The sequence below is a fragment of the Bidens hawaiensis genome, unplaced genomic scaffold (assembly GCF_021521415.1).
Source record: "Bidens hawaiensis isolate Kalapana, Puna unplaced genomic scaffold, B.hawaiensis_p1.1 tig00011861_1, whole genome shotgun sequence".
NCBI lineage: Eukaryota > Viridiplantae > Streptophyta > Magnoliopsida > Asterales > Asteraceae > Bidens > Bidens hawaiensis.
Window position 1 is genome coordinate 650,816 of NW_027491946.1, and position 8,965 is coordinate 659,780.

An 8,965-nucleotide genomic window follows, 5' to 3' on the forward strand; every position below is an offset into this window, starting at 1 on the left:
TTTTATGGTGTATCTTCTTCGGTTACATATGTAGATATATATACACAAAAGTCTTACTATTGAGGGGACATGTTCCTATAATTGGTTTGAAAAATTTGCCATCCATCACTTGGATGTCCTGCCGACACTTTCATAATAGACCAATCTTTTTTAAAAATCAAATTTGTCATCTTCAAACTTCAAACAAATACTTCTGTCACCTCTTCCTATAAAAAGATCAAATCTTTTGCATAAAAAAAATAAAATATCTACCAAAAACATTCCACTTCTGTCTGCAGCAAGAGAGCAAGCATATTGTTCTTAAACTGTCAAGAAAAAAAAAAACCCCATTTCATTCCACAACAAATTTTGATCCCTTTTGCTCATTTCAAGGTTCTTAGCTAATAATCAACAATACCCATCATCAATTTTGAATCTTTTTGGTGAATCTAAGCTTTTCTTTGCCTAAAGAACAAAACCCACCAAGAAATTTTGATTCTTGATCAATTTGGATACTTTTTGGGAAATTTAAGGTTTTCTTGGCATAAAGAGCAAAACCCACAAAAAAAATTTGAATTTTGATCAATTTTGGTGGAATTTAAGGTTTGTTTGGCCTAAAGAACAAAACCCACAAAGAAATTTTGAATCTTGATCAATTTTGATACTTTTGGTGGAATTTAAGGTTTTTTTGGCCTAAAAAACAAAACCCACAAAGAAAGTTTGAATCTTGATTAGTGTTTTGCAATAATGGATGGGAGTGACATATATAAAGCTGCTAGTAGTATAAGATTAGGAAGTTTTAGAGCAGTGAGTTCAAGAACACCAAGTTTAAGAACCGGAAGTACTTCTGTATGGAGGAATTCTGGCATGGATGTTTTCTCGAAATCGTCACGTGAAGAAGACGATGAGGAGGCATTAAAATGGGCTTCTCTTGAAAAGTTACCAACTTTTGATAGATTGAAAAAGGGTTTGCTTTTTGGATCAACCGGACCGTCTAATGAAGTTGATATAGATAATCTCGGAGTGGAAGATAGAAAGCGTTTGCTTGATTGACTTGTTAAAGTTGTTGATGAAGATAATGAGAGGTTCTTGTTGAAGCTTAGAGAAAGGATTGATAGGTACCAAAGATTTCACAAATTAATTTTTTAATAATAATGATTTTATAGTTTGATAAAAAAAAAAGGTTTGATTTGAAATGTTTATAGAGTTGGGATTGAATTGCCAACAATTGAAGTTAAGTTTGAGCATGTGACTGTGGAGGCTGATGTTAATACCGGAAGCCGAGCCTTGCCAAGTTTTATAAACTTTCATATTGATTTTTTTGAGGTAAGAAACATAAACCAAGTTTCATTATTCTTGAAGTTTTAGAGATTCCAAATTTTTCTGATTGGTGTTTATGTTTATGTCTTATAGGGACTGTTGAGTTCATTCCACTTGCTTCCGAATTCGAAAAAACATATAACTATCCTTGATGATGTCAGCGGCGTCATTAAGCCTCGCAGGTGATGAGAAAGAACATAAAATTTGCAATAAATCAATATTTTGAAACTTTGATAGTTATTTTTTGGTTTAAAAAGAACCAAGATTGATATTATTTTTATGAAACTAGAACAATGAATACACCTTTCTATGAGAGTTTTTCAAATTAGTTGTTCTGATATATTGTCTATAAAACGTTTGTAGAATGACATTACTTTTGGGTCCTCCAAGTTCTGGGAAGACAACCCTTTTGTTGGCTTTGGCTGGGACACTCGCAAAGGAGCTTACGGTACTAATACGACTTCATAGTTTTTGTTACACTGCAAAAAGTTGCAATTTATACACATGTTTTTATGTCAAGTCGTTCACACTTGTAGATGTATGAGTATCTCTGAAATCTGTATATATTGGAAAAAAAATGTCTTTTTAATCTGTTAACCTTTAAAAGGATGTACAAATCAATTTGTGGCAAACATTTTTTAAGAATTGTTTGTTTAGCTGCATACATTTAGCTAATTTGTCGTCTCCGTATTTCTAGAATTTTAAAATAGTTTACTTTTGTAAATGTAGAGTAACGGTAAGATAACGTATAATGGCCATGAGTTGCATGAGTTTGTACCGGAACGAACTTCCGCTTATATCAGTCAAAATGATGTCCATATTGGAGAAATGACTGTTAGAGAAACACTGGCTTTTCTGCAAGATGTCAAGGCGTTGGATCGCGTTATGGTTAATTTGTGATTTATTATATTTCCGAGTTTCATTATTTATTAAAGTTATAGAGATTTGTGTAACACTATAGTTATCCATATATTTGTAGATATGTTAGCAGAGTTGTCTAGAAGAGAGAGAGACGCGAACATAAAACCCGATCCTGATATTGACGTCTTCATGAAGGTAAGAAATTGTTTAGATACAATATGCAGTATGAGTCCATGAACGAATTCCAAATCATAATCGTTGTTTTGCTGTTATTTAGGCTGCTGCTACCAAAGGTCAAGAAGCTAGTGTGGTCACAGATTATACTCTCAAGGTATGACAGATAAATGTGTCAAAATGGACGGGTCAGGCTGTTTGGGTAGCGGGTCAAACTGGGCGACTTTTGCTCAAAATCTTTAGCTTCTTTTATAAATTATTTGTGTGTATATATGTTTACAAAATTCATTTTATTTCAGTAATAATCTTTTATTTTGAAGAGAATGATTTAGCATGCTATATTATTTACATATATATTTTCAAATAGTATGACTTCTGACCCGTTTGACTTGGCTGGCCCGTTTGACCGGTCTGACTTTGAGTTGATTGATTTGTCAGGTTATATTATCGCATTTCTAAAAACGGTTTATCTGCAGCTCTTGGGGTTGGATATCTGTGCAGACACCATGGTAGGAAATCAAATGATAAGGGGGACATCGGGCGGACAAAAGAAGCGTGTGACGACCGGTGAAATGATAGTGGGACCGTCAAAGGTTCTTCTTATGGACGAGATATCAACAGGGTTGGATAGTTCCACAACTTATCAGATTGTGAATTCACTTAAACAGTTTCTTCACATTCTCGAGGGTACTGCTGTCATTTCACTCCTTCAGCCCGCTCCAGAAACGTACGATTTGTTCGATGACATCATACTGTTGACCGATGGTAAGATTGTATATCAAGGCCCGCGTGAAAATGTTCTCGAGTTTTTTGAGTCAATGGGATTCAAATGCCCCGAAAGAAAAGGCATTGCTGATTTCTTGCAAGAAGTAAGCATTATATCATAGATTTTCCGTTAAGTTGAATGATGTTAAATGACCATTTTAACCCTTGTGATGTTTAAATGGTGTTTTAGGTTACATCAAAGAAAGATCAAGAACAATACTGGATGAGAAGAGACGAGCCTTATAGATTTGTGACATCAAAGGAATTTGCAGAAGCATTTCAATCTTTTCATGTTGGAAGGAAAATAGCAAACGATGTCGCAACTCCGTTTGACAAAAGTAAAAGCCACCCTGCTGCTCTCACAACCGAAAAATATGGCTTGGATAGTAAAGAGCTTTTGAAAGCTTGCACCGATCGGGAAATATTGCTCATGAAAAGAAACTCGTTCGTCTATATATTCAAATTGTTCCAAGTAAGTGTTGTAGTGTAATCTTTCTCTAATAGTTTTGAACTTTTATAATCTTTTTAACAAATTGTTCCAAATTTTTGTAGTGTTAACTCTAAAAGTTTAGATCTTTCATAATCTTTTTAACAAATAATTGCAGTGTTAACTCCTAAAGTTTTGATCTTTTATAATTATTTTAACAATCTCTTCCAAATAGTTGTCGTGTTAACTCTAGAAGTTTAGATCTTTCAAATCTTTTTAACAAATAATTGTAGTGTTAACTATAAAAGTTTTGATCTTTCATAAATTTTTTAATAATCTCTTCCAAATAATTGTCGTGTTAACTTTAATAGTTTTGATCTTTTATAATCTTTATAACAAGTTATTTCAAAAAGAATTGTTGTTAATAGCATTTCCCTTGGTTATTTTCAGCTAACTGTCATGGCGTTCATTGCTATGACGGTGTTCTTCAGAACCGAGATGCATAAAAGAGATCTAGACGATGGAGCATTGTATACGGGTGCTTTATTTTTCGGTATTACTATGATTATGTTTAACGGGATGGCTGAGATTTCAATGACGATTGCAAAACTTCCGGTTTTCTACAAGCAACGGAATTTCCTTTTTTACCCCTCGTGGGCATATGCTATTCCGACATGGATCATAAAGATTCCCATTTCATTTCTTGAAGCTGCAGTTTGGACATTTCTCACTTACTATGTCATGGGATTTGATCCTAATATCACAAGGTACCTACTTTTCAATACTAATGAATCAAAACTTCTGTCTTATATATATATATATATACTAACTATATATTTTTTTATTTCCAAAAATCTTGCAGATTCTTCAAACATTACCTTATATTGTTGCTTCTTAACCAAATGGCTTCTGGTTTGTTTCGGTTCATTGGAGCACTTGGTAGGAACATGATCGTTGCAAACACGTTCGGTTCATTTACAATTCTTTTAGTGTTTGCTTTGAGCGGTTTTGTCCTTACACGAGGTACTATATATACTATGTTATATAGCTCAAAAACATACAAAATTGAATTCTTTAGCTTTTTTTCTCAACTAAAAAACGCTTTTACTCGTTGCAGATGATATCAAGGGTTGGTGGATATGGGGATACTGGTCATCCCCCATGATGTATGCAGTTAACGGTATAGCCGTGAACGAATTTCTTGGCCACAGTTGGAGAACAGTAAGTTAGATAACAATTTCTTTTTTTTAATAATTTATAACCAATTCTTAAGTAGATGTGTCGAAATTAATCCTTTTTTATGTCATATATAGCCTTTGAACGGTTCAACGCTTGGGAGGTTCGCTATCACAGGAAGAGGCTTCTTTGCAGAAGCTTATTGGTATTGGATTGCGGTCGGGGCCTTAGTCGGATTCATTTTGGTTTTCAACTTCATTTTTGCTTTGGCTCTCGCCTTCCTTAACCGTGAGTTTCCTATCTTTGTTCTTAATATTAAAATCTTGTTATAAACATATTACCATTTTGTAACGTTTATTTTCTGCTTCTACAGCTTTCGAAAAAACTCAAGCCAACGTGTCAACAGATTAAGAAAGTGATGCAGCCGTTGAATTATCAACCGCAAACTCGGGAAGTCAAAATAAGAAAGGAATGATCCTTCCATTTGAACCGCATTCAATTACATTCGATGATGTCAAATACTCTGTCGATATGCCACAGGTAACATTACTCATTAAAATGAATGACATAGGTACCGACACTTATTAATAACATAAGTTCATAACAAAGAAGAACAGAACAAGAGATTAACCCGAGACACAAACTCTATTAATCAAAAAACATTGTTACATGACACGACTATCTGTTTACACCGATGCCCTATTTATACACATCATATGAGTGGTTAATTAACTACCTATGGCGGTTATATAACTAACTTATAACCGCCTGATATTTACATCAAGACCTCCTAATCTACAAATGTTGCATAAAACACCCCAAACAATACTTTATACTAATTCCAAATTTGAACCGCAACAATGTATTAAACTTGATCACACAATTAAGGCCAACAAACTAACTGAAAAATGACACATATATAGGAAATGAAAGATCAAGGTGTAGGTGAAGACCGATTGCTGCTACTTAAGGGCGTAAGTGGGGCTTTTAGGCCCGGTGTTCTCACAGCTCTAATGGGTGTAAGTGGTGCTGGAAAAACCACTCTTATGGACGTGTTAGCAGGTCGCAAAACAGGCGGTTACATCGAGGGTGATGTCAAGATTTCCGGTTATCCAAAAAAGCAAGAAACTTTTGCCCGGATTTCCGGTTATTGTGAGCAAAACGACATCCATTCGCCACATGTAACCGTCTACGAGTCTTTGCTTTACTCAGCATGGCTCAGGTTATCATCAGATGTTGATGAACACAAGAGAAAGGTTAGTTATATTTATATATAAAATTTTAAATAATTTATAAGCCCTTTTTGCGGTTTTTTAAATCGTATACTTTTGTTTTACAGATGTTTGTTAATGAGGTTATGGACCTTGTGGAACTAAATCCAAGAAAGGATGCATTAGTCGGGTTACCCGGTGTCAATGGTCTATCAACAGAACAAAGAAAAAGGCTAACCATAGCGGTTGAGCTTGTGGCCAACCCGTCAATAATATTTATGGACGAGCCGACCTCTGGGCTAGACGCCAGGGCTGCTGCCATTGTTATGAGAACGGTTAGGAACACAGTGGACACGGGACGAACAGTTGTTTGCACCATTCATCAACCGAGCATTGACATTTTTGAAGCTTTTGATGAGCTATATATAGCATCGATTCAATCATTTTCACACGTAACAAGCGTTTATATCTAATAATAATAATGACTCGTTACTTTGCAGTTGTTCTTGATGAAAAGAGGTGGACAAGAGTTATACGTGGGGCCCGTAGGACGCCATTCTTGCGAAGTGATCGCGTACTTTGAGGCCATCGATGGTGTAAGTAAGATAAAAGACGGATATAACCCTGCAACATGGATGTTGGAAGTCAGTACTTCCGCACAATAACTCGCACTTGGAGTTGATTTCACTCAAATCTACAAGAATTCCGAACTTTACAAGTAAGTGCACGAAACAAATAAATATGGGTCGGGTCGGGTCGGGTCGGGGTTGAAAAGTTATCTTTTTGTTGATATATTTTTTTTATAAATTTTGCAGGAGAAACAAAGCTCTGATTGCTGAATTAAGCTTACCACGTCCCGGAACCAAAGATCTGTTCTAACCAACTCAATACTCACAGTCGTTTCTCGTTCAATGTATAGCGTGCTTATGGAAACAACGGTGGTCATACTGGCGGAACCCACCATACACTGCTGTACGTTTCGTCTTCACCACATTCATCGCAATCATCTTCGGTACCATGTTTTGGGACCTCGGTGGCAAAAAGTAAGCATCGTTTAACATCCTCCAATAATATTCATCGTCTCAATGATTAACCGAGTTTTACATTTCAGGAACACACAACAAGATTTAATGAACGCGATGGGTTCAATGTATGCAGCGGTTCTCTTCTTAGGAATCCTAAACGCGTCCGTGGTTCAACCTGTTGTAGATATCGAACGAACTGTTTTCTACAGAGAACGAGCTGCGGGAATGTATTCTGCTTTACCGTATGCTTTTTCTCAGGTTTTGGTTGAAATCCCGTATGTGCTAGTGCAGACTGTGGTGTATAGTCTTATCGTGTACTCCATGATCGGGTTCGACTTGACTACAGCTAAATTCTTTTGGTATATGTTCTTCCAATTGTGTTGTTTCCTCTACATGACTTATTACGGTATGATGACCGTCGCTATTACTCCTAACGCCAACATTGCCGCCATCATTGCCGCCTCGTTTTATGGTATCTTCAACTTGTTCTCGGGTTTCATCATTCCACGCCCCGTAAGTTTCACTGAACTGTTTTTTTTAAGGAATATTGGTTTTAAATAATCTCAACTATGCGCTATTGGCAAACCGAACTTCATTCTTAGCTGGTGGCGGTCCCAACTAAAGGTGTATTTGATTGACGGAATTAACCATCCGTTAGTCTATGCTTACGTGGCACGCCTAGTTGTCAATAAACATCTATGTGGTAGCATCATGTGGCAATAATTACCTGTTTCTTTTTAAGAAAATTGGTTTTAAATAAAGGTGTAGTTTTTTTCCAACGGTCCGCTAGGCGTGCCATGTAAGCAACAGACGAATGGAGTTAACCATCCGTTAGTCTATGCTTACGTGGCACGCCTAGTTGTAAATAAACATCTATGTGGAAATAATCACCTGTTTTTTTTTAAGAAAATTGGTTTTAAATAAAGGTATAGTTTTTTTCCAACGGTCCGCTAGGCGTGCCACGTAAGCAACAGACTAACGGAGTTAACCATCCGTTAGTCAAAAAAATACACCTTTAGTTGGGACCGCCACCAGCCAAGTGTGAAGTTGGGACTATTATATGCCAATAGGGCATAGTAGAGATTATATAAAACCGATTTTCTTTTTTCTTTTTTTTAATAATAACTATATTTACACAAATTGTTTCTAATTCAAAAATATTATTATGGTGTAAACAACAGAGTATTCCTGTGTGGTGGAGATGGTGCTACTGGGCTAATCCGATTGCGTGGACTATTTACGGATTGGTTGCTTCACAGTTTGCGGACTTTGAGGATGTGCTTTCGAATGGTGAAACCGTGAAAGCTTATTTGGATCGGTATTTTGGGTTCAAGCATGATTTTCTTGGGGCCGTTACTGGGGTGCACGTCGGGTTGGTTTTGGCCTTCGCCATCATCTTCGCTTACTGCATTCGATCCTTTAATTTCCAGAAGAGATAAGATATGATAGATTTTGTGTTTCAGTTTCATACATAAGTCTGTAATTATTTGTAATAATTTGATTTTTATTCAATATTTATATGCATATATAAGGATTATTAAAGAATAACGGATTTGTTGTTTAAATGATAGGCCTGCTATTATCTTAACAATAAATTTATATGCCAAGTAGTTTCTCTAGCCGGCGCGTTGCGCCGGGGCAGCTAGGAAAACCCCAGCGTTGAAACCCGGACGTTGGTTAAGCCCGAGCGTTGCCACGATGAGTTAACACAAATTCGGCCGGGTACCAGCTGCTTTCGTTACGAGAAAGACACTATTCGTAAAATTTGAGCGTTAAAACCCAAAAAAATTATTTCGCCAAATTAACATATAAAAACATTAACATATAAGAAAACAAAATATTGAAAATGATGTTAATTTGGTTGGCAAATATTGTCGGTGGTAAAACCCAAGTGGTGTCTGTCTCGATCATTGAGGAGGTAACTGGCCGCGAATTCGGTCGGTTTTGATCACGTGCGTTATGATACCGGAACTAAAAAATGAAAAAAAATATAAAAATTGAGATGGACCAACAACCAAATTATTATT

The 8,965-nt window shown here is 36.1% G+C and overlaps 1 pseudogene across 1 annotated transcript; it reads left to right on the plus strand.

The window, feature by feature from the left end:
• The first annotated feature begins 342 nt into the window (after positions 1-342).
• LOC143539367 (pleiotropic drug resistance protein 1-like) lies at positions 343-8,413 on the plus strand (annotated as a pseudogene). The gene is made up of 20 exons (XR_013136424.1): positions 343-1,097; positions 1,185-1,305; positions 1,393-1,481; positions 1,663-1,747; positions 2,029-2,187; positions 2,279-2,355; positions 2,438-2,491; positions 2,811-3,203; positions 3,290-3,571; positions 3,977-4,293; positions 4,389-4,549; positions 4,644-4,747; positions 4,840-4,990; positions 5,076-5,242; positions 5,626-5,958; positions 6,042-6,330; positions 6,412-6,631; positions 6,729-6,956; positions 7,025-7,451; positions 8,120-8,413. The product of XR_013136424.1 is annotated as a pleiotropic drug resistance protein 1-like (transcript).
• The last annotated feature ends 552 nt before the right edge of the window (positions 8,414-8,965 follow it).